Raw genomic sequence first — 16,332 nt, 5'->3', positions numbered from 1 at the left:
CAATTATCTTAACCCTTTCCACTTGTTATTTTTCAATGCACTGGTTTTGCCAACCATCAACTATTTAGTTCTCTATCCGTTATTATCTTTTGGTCTTTTCCTATTTGTCCACTCACATAGAACCTAAGATAAAGAAGACAGGACTGTGTCAATAAATGGGAATAATGTACAAAAAATATGGCAAATTTTAAGAGAAGGAAATACACCCCTGAATCCCATTATGCACAAAATGTATGTTTATCCTTCTCATAATCCCCTAGAAGATGTACTTTTCATTATCACACTGGCAGTTTAATTTACTTTAGGGACTGAAGCCAGCTGGGAGACAATGGCTTTGGGGGTTGCCTTGTTAATTCACCCCGCTCCCATGGGGTGGTTTTGATCTCAAGAACACGGAGACCATTTAGATCGTGTACACCTCTTACAGAAAGCCTTCCTTGATTCCTTCCTCCCCACTTCCTAATATTGTCTCTGTCCCACCTACCCCTTTGTGCCCCCCTATATATGCACACATTATCACCCCTAGCTAGATGGTAAGCTCCTTGAGGAAGGGACTGTTTCACTGCTGCCTTTGTACCTTTGGCACTTGGCACAATGCCTGAAGCATAGCGAAAGTACAGAAAAAACAGCCTTGATTCTTGGACAATTCAAAACTAGGAAACAACCTTGGTCTACTTTAAGGTCAAGATGAAGGCTGTGTCAAGCCTTGCCACCAGGACATTTTGGCTCATAAAGTCCCAGCATCAGCCGCCACACACTGGAGCAGCAAAGCTTTAAAACTTCCCTAAAGCCTGAGCACTCTAAAGGAACAAAGAGAACTGGTTCAGGGGCTCCTGGGTCCCAGAATCTCCTCCCCCAGGCTCTTAGCCATGCTGGCTGGAAGGAGGCTTCAGTCCCTGATAAAAGGGCTCGCTCATCTGCTCAGTCACTGAAGGGGAAAAAAACCCTAGCGTTTGAAAGGTTGCTTTGAGCTTTCTGGATAGCCAGAGAACAAGGAGCCTCTCCCTTTTACGCCCAAGCCCTGCCCCCGCGTACCTGTCAAGAGCACTCCTGTTCTGGTGCCCTCCTGAGGGTTTTGTATTGTTTTCTTGGGAATCTGGGGGTGGGAAGGGTCCTTAGTCCTGGCTGTCACCTTTTCCCATTACCTCTGAAACTGACACTGAAAAATGGACTGTCAATTTCTTTCACACCCGTGTGGACGATTGCAATGCCTGGCTTTGAAGATCCTGCCTTTTAGCAGAAGCAGATTATTACCCAGAAACTTAAGTTCTTTAGGTGGGGGAGCCCCAGCTTGGGAAAAATAGTGGAAGGGAAAATGTGATAAGTCTTATGGGAGATATTAAAAAGGGAAACCGGCTTTGCCTTTGGGGTCAGAGATCTGGAGTTGAATAGAGACATTGTTACTTGATAACTATTCTATTGTAAGAAAGATGTTTCTCTTCTTTGATTGGGTCTCATTTTTCCCTATATGCAAAATGAGATGATTAAAGGGTATATCAGCCACTGAAGCCCTTTCCATCTGTAAATCCTGTGATCTGAGATTCTTATAGATACATTAATGGAAAGAGTATAGGACTTGGGGTCAGGAGATACTTGGGTTTAGGTTTTTTAAATTGGCAGTGATGCTACTTGTGTGGGACACCCCCAAATTATAGAAGTGCTTCAGGTCAAACTATAAATAGGAAAATTCCTTTGCTGCCTTACATTCCTTGTTAATGCTGAGGAAAGGGTAACCCTGGAACTTCAAAGGCTCATGATAAGAAAGATCCCTGAGAGGATTATTCCCCCTTGGATTCTCCCCTAGGTTTTGAGATGGACACAGATATACATATTTTGGTTATGTCCCAATCCATCAGCTGTAATCTAGAACATCTACTTGCCCCCTAAACTCTGCCCAGCCAAACCCTATGTCTTCAGGACATTAGACACTGCTCTGACCCCAGTGAGGTGACCAACCCCCCCCCCCACATACACACAGTTTTGCCTGGATTTATACCCTCTTTGAATCATGTAGCAACTGTGTAAATGAAGTATAAAAACTCCAGAATTCATTCCTTTGAGGAGGCAACATCCCATCTTGCTGACCTCCCAGCAAAATTCAATATGACTTCTAAATTAATACATTTCTCTTTTTGTTTCTAAGCTAAGTTATGGAGTTTTGCATTCTTGCAAAGGGTGCCCAACCTGAATTCCTGGGGAATCACCTCTAGTCCCCCAACACTACCACTAACTAGCTATATATTACAGCTTCAGATATAATAAGCACATCAAAGGAAACACTTTTTAAAGCATTTTTGAATGTTTTCTATAATAGCACATTGTTTTTCAATAAGAATGAAAATAGCATGTAATAGAAACTTTTAAGTGTGTTGAAATATCCTACATTAAAAGGAATAAGTCTACTACAATTTATTATAAGTTAAAAATAAAACTTGGAATTTCTGAGAGAGAGATACTTGGGTTTGAATCCTGACTCTGTAAAATAGAGATAATAATAGCACCTGCCTTATGAGGGTTTTGTAAGAATCAAATGAAATAATTTGCAAACTTTAAAGCATTTTATAAATGCTAGCTATGATGATGACAGTGACCCACCTTCAAGAGTTGTCTGGTGAGATTCAAATGAGATAATGTGTGTCTAGTGTTTTGCAAGCTTCAAAACAACATACATATGGCTTTGTCGCCCTGACACCTACCGTTTATGTGACCTTGAGGCTTGGGCTCAATGGCTTCTGAAGTCCCCTCTAGCTCTCAATCTATGATCCCCAAATCTATGAAATCGCAACCTTTTAAGCCTCAGTTTCCTCAACTATAAAATGCGGTTGGACTAGATGACTTCTGAGGACCCTTCCAACTAGAAATCTAGAATCCTACAATCCTACATTCTTCTCTTCCCATTTCAACCCAGAGATTTGCTCCAAACTCTGCCTGAGCAGGTGATGGAAATAACAACCAATAGAGATGAGAGGTTTCCTCGGCTCCATCCCCCTTCTGTAGACAGGATAGCAACAGAGATACCAGCTCATTGACCACTAGATGGCATTGCATCCCCAACTGCAGCCTGACCAAGGACAAAGAGATGGCTACTTCAGGGTGTCTTATTGTTTCTACTTGGCTGGGTACAACCCAGGCAAGAGGAGCTGTCCTGACCCTTCTAGGCACAATCAGGCTCTGTGGATTGGATTATAATAGAGTGGGGGCCTGGTCAGGGGTGTGTGTGGGGAGAGAGAGAGAGAGAGAGAGAGAGAGAGAGAGAGAGAGAGAGAGAGAGAGAGAGAGAGAGAGAGAGAGAGAGAGAGAGAGAGAGAGAGAGAGAGAGAGAGAGAGAGAGAGAGAGAGAGAGAGAGAGAGAGAGAGAGAGAGAGAGAGAGAGAGAGAGAGGAGGAGGGAGAGAGAGAGAGAGAGAGAGAGATGCAGAGATGGATAGATAGATAATGGATGGATGGATGGATGGATAGACAGATATATGGATGGATGGATAGATAGATAGATAGATAGATAGATAGATAGATAGATAGATAAATGGATGGATGGATGGAGAGATGGATGGATGGACAGAGATAAACAGATATAGATATGTATTATACATAAATATATCTCAATCTGTTTTTCAAATAGCAAATCTTAAGTTAAAGAATGGCCATGGAAAATTGTTTGACAATGGCAAATTTAGGACCCTCTGGACTCCACAGCCCATGTCAAAAGGAAGGAGAAAAGAGATTTGGGTTGGGATATAGAAAGGTTATGAGATCCTGGGTGGGAAGTGGGGTCAAGCAAGTTGATTGACCTCTCTGAACCTCCTGGATAAATTATTGGCAATTATTAAATAGCATCTATTAAATTGCTCCTATTGTCTCATGTTGACTTAAGATTTAAGGGATGCAGAAAGTGCTTTGCAAATTTTTTTTAAAACCTTTACCTCTGGGGTAGCTGGGTGGCTCAGTGGATTGAGAGCCAGAAAGTCCTAGGTTCAAATCAGACACTTCCCAAGCTGTGCGACCCTGGACAAGTCACTTAACCCCAATTGCCTAGCCCTTATTGCTCTTCTGCTTTGGAACCAATACACTGATTCCAAAATGGAACCTAAGAGTTAAAAAAAATAAAAAATAAAACCCTTACCTCTATCTTAGAATCAATCCTGTTTTTGCAAATTTTAAGGAATTCTAGCTATGTCAGATGTTATTAAATGCCATTCAGGACTTAAATAGAAGTCGTCCAACTCTAAATCTTTCTGTTCTTTCCATGAAACCAGACAGTTGTTCATATTTACATTGCATTTTAAAGTCTATAAAATATTTTCCTTATAATAAACCTGTGAGGCAGGTAGTACAAGGATCATTCATTTTACAAATTGGAAAACTGAGGCTCAATTAAATTCCATAAACCTTTATTGAGTGTCTACTATGTGCCAGGCATATAGAGGCAAAGGTGGAAATGAAAATAGTCCCTTCTCTCAAGGATTTTCCATTCTGCTGGATGCACAGATGGAGAAATACAAAACATATACATGAAATAAATACTAAATATTTTAGCAGTTGAAGAAGAAGACAAACAACTCCAGGAAATCAAGACCTTTTGGGGGAGGGGTACTTAAGTGGCAAAATGGATAGATCATCTGTTTTTGGGAGGTCCTGAGTTCAAATCTCACCTCAGACACTTCTAAGCTACATGACCCTGATCAAGTCACTTAACCCCAAATATCTAACCCTTGCTCTTTTGTCTGAGAGCTGATACTAAGACAGAAAGTAAAGTTTTAAAAAGAGTCAGAGGGGAAGAAAGAAGGCATTTATAGGCATGAAATAAAGACTATCAAAAGTTTGGAAGTAGGAGATGGAATGCACTTGTCCAAGATTTCCCCAGCAGCTAATATGAGAAACAGCTGTATGAAGGAAGTTTACTCTCCCCTCTTTCTGGGGTCACACAGCTACCTGCATACTCTGCAAGAGACTGAGCTTGACCTAGAGGTGAGAATTGTGTGAAGGAAATCATTGAATGGATTGGGCCGTGAGGATAGAATGGAAGCCAAAAAAAGGCAGCAATAGAGTCAAGAGATCATGAGATGGGGGACAGGGTGGTTGTCCCCTACACTGCCTCCTGCACTGCTCCCCTGAGCAGTCCAGGCAAAATAGAAAGCCACAGTTGGTTCCTAAGATGTGATATGTGAGAGTTAGTGGATGGAGGAAAAGGTTGATAAACTGAGGCAAGAGAGGGTTTCCCTCGCTTCTCTTACATATTTGTTGCTGGTTGGACATACCTGTGAGTGTGGCTGTGGGGGAGGGGGGTCCTAATGGAGACCACAGAACAACAAGCTAAATGGAGCAGAAAGTAATGTACCTATATACGTCTCTCCTATTTCCATCTTTTTCCCCTACTACTTTTAAAAAAATTATTAATTTACGGTTTTCATAATTTTCCCTCTTACACAGTTCAATTCCTACATGTGACCCTGGGCCAATAACTTAACCTCTAAGTCTTCTAGGCAGTACTCTAAGTATTTATTAAGCACCAATTGGGGGCTAGTCATGGTGTTAACTGCCTGAAATATAAAAAAGGCAAAAAAAACCCATCACCCCCTGCCCTCGGGGAATGTACATTTTCAGCTTTGGAGAAGTTGCCAACCAGCATTATGTGGTTTCATCTTCTTCATATCCTAAGCCCAGTTGCCATTCCTATACATACATACATACAAATATATATATATATATATATACACACACATATATTTAAAAGTAAATCCTATTCTGTATGCATGCATACACATTGTCTCTCTTGAAAGGAAATAAGCTTCTTGAGGACAGAAACTATTTTATTTCATCTCTGGGTCCTGTAGTGTCTAGCATAGTGTAAAGAGAGAGGAATATGCAAAAAAGAAGAAATGGCAAAAGAGAGAAATTAGATCCATTGAAGCAAGAAGCAGCCCACACAGGGGAAGGGCAGAAAGGGAGTGACCCAGAATTCCAGGAAAAGAACAGAAGCTGAGGGGAACTCAGAAACTGCCACTTCAACTGGATTCCTTCAGCCTGACAAGAAGGTCTCAAAGGCTGGAGGTTCCCATTTGGACAGCAATGGTTTTCCAGGCTATCCCTGGAAGTTTTCTGCTTAACTCAGCTCAACATAAGTAGATTGGACTTTGAGAAAAGCCATCTACTGAGGAAATTCTCTCCAAGGATTTTCTCCATCTCTCTCTCCCCAATTGTCCTGAATTTAGCAATAACCAGATTAGCTCAAGAATAGGGACAACTAGCAGCTGACCAGAAAAGGGGTCAAGACTTAGAGCCTGGACCCCCAAGATTTGGGGGGTCAATCTGCCAGTCTTTAGGGATTCCTGCCACCCACTTTTCTTATCTCACCATCTTACTTTCCCTTCCCTGAGTGATTCCCCATTAAAGATTTATTATAAAGATCAGGTCTGCCTATGTTCTGACAACAAAGAAGGGGACTGAAGATTTAGGGAGAATCATATCTCTCCCCAAAGAGGAGGATAAGCTCAAGACTGGGGTTGGGGAGTGAACCAGATCTCAAAGGGAAAATGGGAGTTGGGGGTCTTAGGAGGATCCAGAGGCAGGAAAGTCTATCCTGTCTCTCAACAACAACTAAGTCCAAGAAGGGAGGCAGTAAGTAGGTCATTTCTCTAAACCCTCTCCTCCAGTCCTTAACCTCTACCTCCCAAACCAAATCTCTGAGGAGACATATTCTGTCCCTCAGGGAAACAAACTGAGGTTGTCTTCACCAAAGGGAAGAGAGGGGGAAAATCAACTTCTTCTCCCCTCTCTAATTCTCACAACCCATTTTCCTCCTCTCCCCAATTCACCAGTGTAGGTGGGTATAACCTCCCATATTGGCCTATATTACAATAGGAAATTGATTGATTGATTGATTAGCTGCTTACCTTCCAAGGCAGTTAGCAATGAGTATAAAGTATTTCATAAATTGTAAGATGTTCTATCCATGTTGGAAATACACATTTGTATATAATATACGTATACAGGAAGTGACCCAGGGCAGGTGTAAATAACTGCCACATATTGTGAATCACAAGCCAGGAGTATGAAGCAGTTAGAAAGACATCCTCAAAAACTGTATAGTAAAAGGAAGTGAGGATGTTTTGTATGGAAAGTCAAAGAAAACTGATGGAAAGCACTGATGGGAAATGTGCATACTATGCAGATATCAACAAGGGAACTAGAGCTCCTGGCTCAAAGGGTGGACTTGTGGTAGAAGATTTATAGAGTCAGGCAAAGCTAGTCTATGTAGAGTAGTAGATCTGGAGTTAGGAAGATTTGGATTTGAATCTTTTCTGTGAAATTAAATAGCAGTATGACCTTGGGCAAATCACCTAACTAACCTCCCTGATCCTCTGCCTCCTCTTCTGTAAAATGGGACTACTAATAGCACCTGAGAATCAAATGAGATAATGTGTGCAAAATGCTTTGCCAACCTGAAAGGGAATACCAGTGGTTGTGTGACCTGAGGGAAGTAAGTTAATATTTCTGAGCCTCTATTTCCTTCATTTGTAAAGTGGAAATAATATCTACTTTCTTGGGTTGCTGTGAGAATCAAATGAGATAATATAGTTTCTTTGTTATAAAGTGTTATAAATGTCAACTAAGGATAGGGACTAGAACTAAGATTGTACTGGAATAAGGAACTCCCACATGAGGAAACTCCCTCCACCAGTGCAGAGCAGCAGTTTCTCTCAACTTCAAGTCTCAGAGCTACCTCAGAGAAGTTAAGTAACTCATCCTGGATCACCAAGTCAGTATGTGTCAAAGGGAGTATTTGAAACTGGGCCTTCCTGACTTCAAACCCAGCTCTCTGTCCTTTATGCCCATGTTTAGGATTGCTAATCTAGAACACAGAACAGCCATAACATGGGTATGAAAACAAGAATATGTTGGGATCTATATTATTAGAATATGTTTATTCAGGAAATTATTATATATATACATATATATGTAAGGCACAAGTAAATGCTAAATGCAGTATATAATCTTATATGTATTGTATAATATACATATTCCATTATAAATTATATATGAGACAGACAGCAGAGACAGGATAAGGATGGAGGGAGGGAGAGACAGAGACAGAGAGGGAGAGAGAGAGAGAAAGAGAGAGGGGGAGAAGGAGAGAGAGACAGAGGGAGAGAGAGAGAAACAAAGGCAGAGAGAGATAGAGAGGGAGGGAGGGAGAGAGAGACAGAGGGAGAGAGACAGAAAAAGAGGGAGCGAGAGAGACAGAGAGACAGAAAGGAAGAGAGACAGAAAGAGAGAGGGGGAGAAGGAGAGAGAGAAACAAAGACAGAGAGATAGAGAGGGAGGGAGGGAGAGAGAGACAGAGGGAGAGAGACAGAAAAAGAGGGAGCGAGAGAGACAGAGAGACAGAAAGGAAGAGAGACAGAAAGAGAGAGGGGGAGAAGGAGAGAGAGAAACAAAGACAGAGAGATAGAGAGGGAGGGAGGGAGAGAGAGACAGAGGGAGAGAGACAGAAAAAGAGGGAGCGAGAGAGACAGAGAGACAGAAAGGAAGAGAGAGAGACAGAAAGAGAGAGGGGGAAGGGGGGGAGGGAGAGAATCCATATCACAGCAAGGTAGGGTAACTAGAAATTCTTCTACAGTACTGTCATTCAACCCACCCTCAATGATTACCCAGTGAGGAGTGAGCCAAGACCATGGTCAAAGGTTTCTCTTCCAGTCGTTGATTGCAACATCTCCTCCCACACCCAATCATGTCCTTCAGCAGCCTGTGCGAATTGAGAGGGAAAAAAAAAATCAACCTTTCCCTTCCTCAGAGCAATGTAACCTTTTCACCCACCCACAAATCAGGCTGGACCTTGATGTTGCATCTTCCCAGGAAAGCGGCAGGAATGGGATCAATTAACTCATCGCATAAAAGGGATCAGAGAGTCACTTTGAGACCAAATATATTTCTAGCTACAGAAAGATGATTTAGAGATTACTTCCTGGCAGGGTTTTTTGGCTTTAACTATTTCCCAAACTAGTCAGAACTAACATTGATGCTTAATTAAGCCCAATAAGATAAAATAAATTCCTTTTATTTCTCTGTATTCTTCTTAAAGCAGCCCTCCAGATCCCAGTAATAAGACAGCTTAGGTGAATGGTAAAATGCTAATTTCATTGTATTCTCTTCAATGAATGTAAGTTTTTTCATTATTCCAGTACATACAAGGTCATAGGATTTAGTCCTGGAAGGAGTGTGAGCTGAAAGAACTCTTAGAACATAGAATGTCAGAGCTAGAAGGAGCCTGAGGGTACAGGATGTCAGAGGTAGAAAGGGTCTTAGAATATAAAGACAGAAAACAATGTTGGAACAGAAAATAAAGAACACGATAAAAAACGACATGTAGATTTTTTAAACCCTTACCTTCTGTCTTAGAATCTATACTGTGTATTGGTTCCAAGGCAGTAAAAGCTAGGCAATGGGAGTTAAGTGACTTGCCCAGGGTCACACAGCTGGGAAGTGTCCAAGGCCAGATTTGAGCCCAGGACCTCTCATTTCTAGACCTGGATTTCAATCCACTGAGCCACCTAAATGCCCTGAGCAGATTAATTTCTTAAAAACTTTTACAGACCTACATGAAACAATGAATGAAATGAATAGACCCAAGAGAACATTATATGCAGCTTCAAATTTAATATGTGAAGAATAACTTGTTAATATCCAACTTTAGAGAAAGAACTGATAAATAGAAAGAGAAGAGATAATTTATAGGTATATTTTTTGTGGGGCAATGCCTTCTATGGTGCAGGGAAGGGAGGGAGGGGGTGAGATATCTATGTGTTTTAATGCAACCAACAAATAAATGAATAAAACAAACTAAACAGTAAGATTTGGGCTCTTGTCCTCCCAACCCTGCTTTTGGCTGCATCAGGACCTTGCAGGCTTTTAGGGTCTGGAGGATATTGGATTTCTCATCCTCCCATCAGTGTCCTAACCTTGTTCACCAATCAGCTGATGGAAGTGTCTGCATTGGAAGTCAAGGACAGTCTGGCCACAGATTTATAACTCCTCAAAGGAGCCCAGTAAAGAAACCACACCGTGTCTAAAGGGAACTTCTTGAGCATTCCAAGGATGCGAGAAAAGGACTTTAAGCAACAAGGGAACTATGAGACACCCCTTTGCCACAAGTATTCTCTGATTGTGCCCCCTTTCCCTTCACTCTGTTTAACTTAGGGATGAGTTTGGCATAGAGATGCTCTTACTGTACTACCTTAGAAATGCCCCTTCCTAAAAGCCACTTAAACCTGGCTGGCAAAAATCATTCTTGACTGAAAATCTTGGGGGGAGGCATACCAGTGGGAGCTTGAGTCAGTGGCATCAGAACTCTTACCTGGAGATGTAGCCTTATTCTGAGACGAGACATTCCTCTTTGAAAGAGGGAGTTGGGATAAGGATCATAAAAATGTGTATAGACAAGATTATTTTAGGAGGGGAGACACCAGCAGTCGAGGTGATTGGGGAAGATTCCATCTAGAGAATACTCTGAAACAGGGCTTTAAATGAAACTGTGAATTTTAGGGGGGAGATATAAAGAGGAAGTGTGTTCTAGAAATGGTGCAGAGTCATTAGAAAGACACAGGGATGGGAGATGGAATATTTTGCATGAAAAATATTAAAAAATGATTGGACTGTATAGTATAAGAAGGGAAAGAAGAAAAGGAGAATATAATATGCACCTATAATGTGCCAGGAACTGTGCTCAGTCCCTCTTGTTTTCTCCTCACAAAAACCTTGGGAAGTAATTGTTATTATCCCTATTTTATAGTTGAGGTAAGTTGAGGCAGGCAAAGGAGAAGTGACTTGCCTAGTTTCACACAGGTATTTAAGTCTGGATTTGAATTCAGGTGTTTCTGACTCCAGGCCTTGGCCTCTTTGCCTCCTAATAAAAATAAATCTGTGCCTTCTTAAAAAAAATAAAAGTAATAAACAATAATCTGGGGAAAGTAGGTTGCAGTCAAGTCACAAAAAGACTTATTTATTTTTAAATTTAATATTTTATTTTCTAACTTACATGTAATAACAATCCTTCACCTACATTTTCTGAAATTATAAAATCCAAAACATCTCCCTTCCCTCCCTTCTCTCCCTTCTCTCTGTGAAGGTAAGTAATTTGATATGAGTTATATGTATATGATCTTACAAAACATATTTCTATATTGGTCATGTTGTGAAAGATTACTCAGAAAACCAAAATCCAAAAATAAAAACACCAATAAAATAAAGTGAAAAATAATCTGCTTTGATCTGCATTCAAACTCCAACAGTTCTTTCTCTGGAGGTGGAGAGCATTCTTTGTTATAACTCCTTCAGAATTGTCTGACAAAGAAAGCTCTCCACCTCCAGAGAAAGAACTGTTGGCATCGGATGCAGATCAAAGCATACCATTTTCCACATTAGTTTATTTACAGTTTTATTTTGGGGTTTTGGTTTTATATAGTATTCTATTACAACAATGACTAATATGGAAGTATGTTTTGCACAATAATATAAGTATAATCCAGATCAAATTGCTTACCACCTCCAAAAGAGAGGAGGGAAGGGAAGGAAGACTATTTGTATCTTATAATTTTGGGAAATAGATGCTGAAAATTGTTATTACATGAAACTGGGAAAATAAAACATCTATGAATTAAAAAATAAGAATCGTCCTGTGTCATTGTACTGCTGATGATAGCTCTCTTTCATAGTTGATCATAGTACAATATTGCTGTTACTGTGTATAATATTCTCCTAGTTCTGCTCACTTTACTCTGCATTGGTTCATGTAAGTCTTTCCAGGTTTTTCTGAGATCATCGTGCTCATCATTTCTTATTGCACCATTATATTCCATCATCATAATATATCACAATTTGTTCAACAACTCCCCAATTCTTTGCCACCACAAAAAGAACTACTATAAACCTCATTGTACGAATAGATCATTTCCTGCTCACCCCCTTTTAAAAAAATGTCTTTGGCATATAGACCTGGGATGCATAGTTTTATAGCCCTTTGGGCATAGTTTCAAATTTCCCTCCAGATTGGTTGGTTCAATTCACAATTCTACTCATGGTACATTAGTATCCCAATTTTGTTCCATCTCCTCCAACATTTATCATTTTTCTTTATTGTCATTAACCAATCTAATGAGTGTAAGTGGTACCTCAGAGTTGTTTTACTTTAAATTTCTCTAATCGATAGTGATTTAAAACTTTTTTTTCACACGATCATAGTTTTGATTTCTTCATCTGCAAACTGCCTGTTCATATCCTTTGACCATTTGTCAATTGGGGAATGGTTTGTACTTTTGTAAATTTGAATTATAAAAATTGCCCCCCCCCCCAGTTTGTTGCTTCCCTTCTAATCTGGTTGCATTGGTTTTGTTTGTAAAAACCTTTTGAATTTAATATAATTAAAATCATTATTTTTATATGTTGTACTGTGAATTCCCCTCCATCTTATTTCCCCCTCTTTGTTCCTGCTTTCTCCCTTCTTTCACTCTGTCCCTCCTAACAAGTGCTTACCTTTAACCACTGCCTCCCCCGCCCTCACCCTCCCTTCTCTTAGTCCCCTCTTTCTTATTCTCCTCCTACTTCTGTAATGGGTAAGCTAGATTTCTATACCCAACTAAGTATGGATGCTATTCCCTCTCTGAGGCAACTCCAGTGAAAGCAAGATTTAAGCATCAACTGTCATCACCTCTGCTTTAATAGCTTTTTTCCTTATATCTTCAGGTGAAATAATTTATTTCACTCTACTTCTCTCTTCCCTCTTCCCTCACTATAATCCTCTTTTTCACCTCTTGATTTTTTTGGGATATCATGTCATCATAGTCAACTTATTCTCATACCCTTTATCTATGCATAATCCTTCTAACTGTCCTGGCAATGATAAAACTCTTAAGAGTTACAAGTATCTTCCCATATAACAATGTCAACAGTTTGACCTCACTGAATCTTTTAAGTTTTCTCTTTCCTATTTTCCTTTTTATACTTCTCTTGAGTCCTATATTTGAACATCAAATTATTTGTTCAGGTCTTCTTTTTTCATCAGTAATGCTTGGAAATAAACTTTTCATTAAATGACCATTTCCTCCCGATAGAATATACTCAGTTTTGCTGGGTAGGTGATTCTTGTTTGTTAACTTAGCTCCTTTGCCTTCTAGAATACCTTATTTCAAGTCTTCTGATACTTTAATGTATAAGCCACTAAGTTCTGTTTAATCATGACTGGTTTCATGATTTTTGAATTGTTTCTTTTTCATTGATTGTAGGATTTTCTTTTTGGTCTGGAAGCTCTGGAACCTGGCTACAATCTTCCTGGAAGTTTTCCTTTGGGGAGCTCTTTCAGGAAGTGATTTATAGAGTCTTTCAATTTCTGTTTTATCCCCTGGTTCAAAAGTACCAGGGCAGTTTTCTTTGAAAATTTCTTGTAATATGATGTCTAGATTTTTTTAACATTGTTTTTAGGTATCCAATAATTCTTAAATTGCCTCTCCTGGGTCTGTTTTCCAGGTCATTTGCTTTTGGGGGGACATATTTCATATTTTCTTCTCTTTTTAAATTCTTTTGATTCTTATTGTTTCTTGAAGTCTCATGAAACCATTAGCTTCCACATGTTCAATTCTAATTTTTAATAAATTATTTTCTTCAGTGAGCTATTGAGCCTCCTTTTCCATTTGTCCAATTCTACTTTTAAAGACATTCTTTTTTATTTTATTTTTGTACCTTTTTCCCTTTGGCCAATTATGATTTTTAAAGAAATTTTCCTCTCCAGTGGATTTTTGTGCCTCCTATACTATCCATTTATTATCCATTTTTAAGATGTTCTTTTCTTCTTGTATTGTTTTAACTTTTCTCCATTTTTCCTTTTACCTCTTTGATTTTTAAAATACTTTTGTGCTCTTTAAAAACTTAAGACCAATTCCCATTTTTCTTTGAAGTTTTCCATGTAGTTGCTTTGATCTCATTGCCCCTGAGTTTGTGTCTTACTCTACCTTGTCTCCATAGTAATTTTCTCTGATTTAAGGGTTTTTAAAATGTTTTTTCTTATTTTTTTTATTTTTACCTTAAAGATGGGCTCTTTTCTCTGGGTAGAGGGGGAACTCTCTTGAATTTCAGTATTTTCTTTCTGCTACCCTCAGATCTGGTTCTAGATGTCTAAAAATTTCAATTCTTCCAAGGTGGTATGATGTATGAGAGCTCTAGAAGCCTTCTCCCAATTCTCATTCAATCTTCCTCGGAGCAGGCTATTGTTTTGCAAGACCAGACACATTGCTGGGACTCAGGGTCTTACTGTGAGCTTGTGCTGGCATTTATGGCCTCACCACAGGCCTCATTGGAGGCTTGCCCCAGCCAGGCACATTACGGGGGTTACAATGAAGCTTAGAACTTTGAGTGATGGATATGGGGGTGCTCTATTATTGACTTATTTAGAGCCTCAAGGTCTCACTGTTGGCTTAGGCTAGATTCTGAATCTTGAGCAGTGGGGGGATACAGGCTCTTGGCCTGCACTATTGGTGCAGTCTTGATGGGGATTGTTCTCCCCTCTCATTTCAGAGAAAGAGACCTTTTTTCCCTACCTTCCAAGTTGTCTTCTGTAGGAAAATTGTCCCATGCCATCCCTTTGTTGGTTCTATCACAGTAGTATTCATTTTGAAGCTTTAAGGTCAGTTGGAGGAGATTTTCAGAGATATCTGAGAGCTCCACCCTCACAAAGAGCTTTTAAAATGTCAAGTAAAGGAGTTTGCATTTGATGCTAGAAGCAATAGAGAGGCATTGCAGTTTATTAGGCAGGGGATTGACAATCTATTCTATGCTTTAGGAAAATATATTTGGCAACATTGTGGAAGATGGACTGGAAAAGCCAGAGTATAGTTTGGGATTTAAGCATATGATTGATCCTAAATTCCAGGAACTGGTCTGAGAGACCTTCCTGGTCTCACTCCAAAGCCTGAAGACACATACACATTGAATGTAGCCTGGATTTGAACCAGCACTCACACTCTTCTGATTCACTGTGGCAAGTATCTAACAGATTAAATCTGGTCATAACAAGCAATGGTCAGGAGCAGGTAATAGGAAGGAGAGGTGGGGAGGAAGAAGATTTGGAGAGGCAAGGAGGATGGACTGGGGTACCCCAGGGGCCAAGGGACACAGAGCCAAAGATAGCCATGCAACAAAAAGAATGTCTACTTGGATCCTAGCTTGGTGGTGCTTAGAAACAAACAGTCCCCCCAAAAATCTTAGGTGTGGTAAATGACCATAGTCATTCGGCGTCTGATTTTTTTTAATTAAAAAAAAAAAACAACAAAAAAAAAACACTGCAGCTCTCACAACCTGCCCCACAGGGATTTTATAAAGATAAAGTCATTATCTATAAAACACCTTAAGAGCCTCAGATGAAAAGTTATAAAACAATACAGTATTCATATAAAACAATTACCAGTTGCTTCTAAAGGAGAATTTATAGATTATAACAAATGCCACTCATCTACTCCTCCACATTTTGTTAGAGCTGTCTCTAGCTGTGATTTCATTGGCCTAGGAACTCCCAGTGAGCAAACTCCTTCTATCAGGATAGATTCTAAGGCATCTCCTCTCCTCTTACAATCAAAACAACTCCGAGGTATCACCTCACACTTAGCAGATTGGCTAACATGACAGCAAAGGAAAGTAATGAATGCTGGAGGGGCTGCGGCAAAGTAGGGACATTAATGCATTGCTGGTGGAGTTGTGAACTGATCCAACCATTCTGGAGGGCAATTTGGAACTAGGCCCAAAGGGCGATAAAAGACTGTCTGCCCTTTGATCCAGCCATAGCACTGCTGGGTTTGTACCAAAGAGATAATAAGGAAAAAAGACTTGTACAAGAATATTCATAGCTGCATTCTTTGTGGTGGCAAAAAATTGGAAAATGAGGGGATGCCCTTCAATTGGAGAATGGCTGAACATATTGTGGTATCTGTTGGTGATGGAATACTATTGTGCTCAAAGGAATAATAAAGTGGAGGAATTCCATGTGAACTGGAACAACCTCCAGGAAGTGATGCAGAGTGAGAGGAGCAGAACCAGGAAAACATTGTACACAGAGACAGATGCACTGTGGTACAATTGAAGGTAATGGACTTCTCTACTAGCAGCAGTGCAATAATCCAGAACAATTCTGAGGGACGTATGAGAAAGAACACTATCCACATCCAGAGGAAGAACTGTGGGAGCAGAAACACAGAAGAAAAACAACTGCTTGATCACATGGGTTGATGGGGATAGGATTGGGGATGGAGACTCTAAATGATCACCCTAGTGCAAATATCAATAATATGGAAATAGT

The 16,332-nt window shown here is 40.0% G+C and overlaps 1 protein-coding gene across 10 annotated transcripts in view; it reads right to left on the bottom strand.

Annotated features, from left to right (window-relative positions):
* The window catches only part of PLA2G2C (phospholipase A2 group IIC), a 98,820-nt gene that overhangs the window by 67,701 nt on the left and 14,787 nt on the right, over nt 1-16,332 (bottom strand). For 7 of the 10 annotated variants that reach the window (XR_008911540.1, XR_008911542.1, XR_008911546.1 and 4 more), the window contains exon 2: nt 8,635-8,742. The exons of 1 other annotated variant lie outside the window; for it this stretch is intronic. The gene's annotated coding sequence lies outside the window, so the exon portion shown is untranslated. The remainder of the gene's footprint in view (nt 1-8,634; nt 8,743-16,332) is intronic. 2 more of the 10 variants (XR_008911541.1, XR_008911545.1) reach the window with 1 other exon arrangement.

Source organism: Monodelphis domestica, chromosome 4 (assembly GCF_027887165.1).
Source record: "Monodelphis domestica isolate mMonDom1 chromosome 4, mMonDom1.pri, whole genome shotgun sequence".
NCBI classification, from domain to species: domain Eukaryota; kingdom Metazoa; phylum Chordata; class Mammalia; order Didelphimorphia; family Didelphidae; genus Monodelphis; species Monodelphis domestica.
This window is presented reverse-complemented; position numbering and strand designations above follow the sequence as displayed.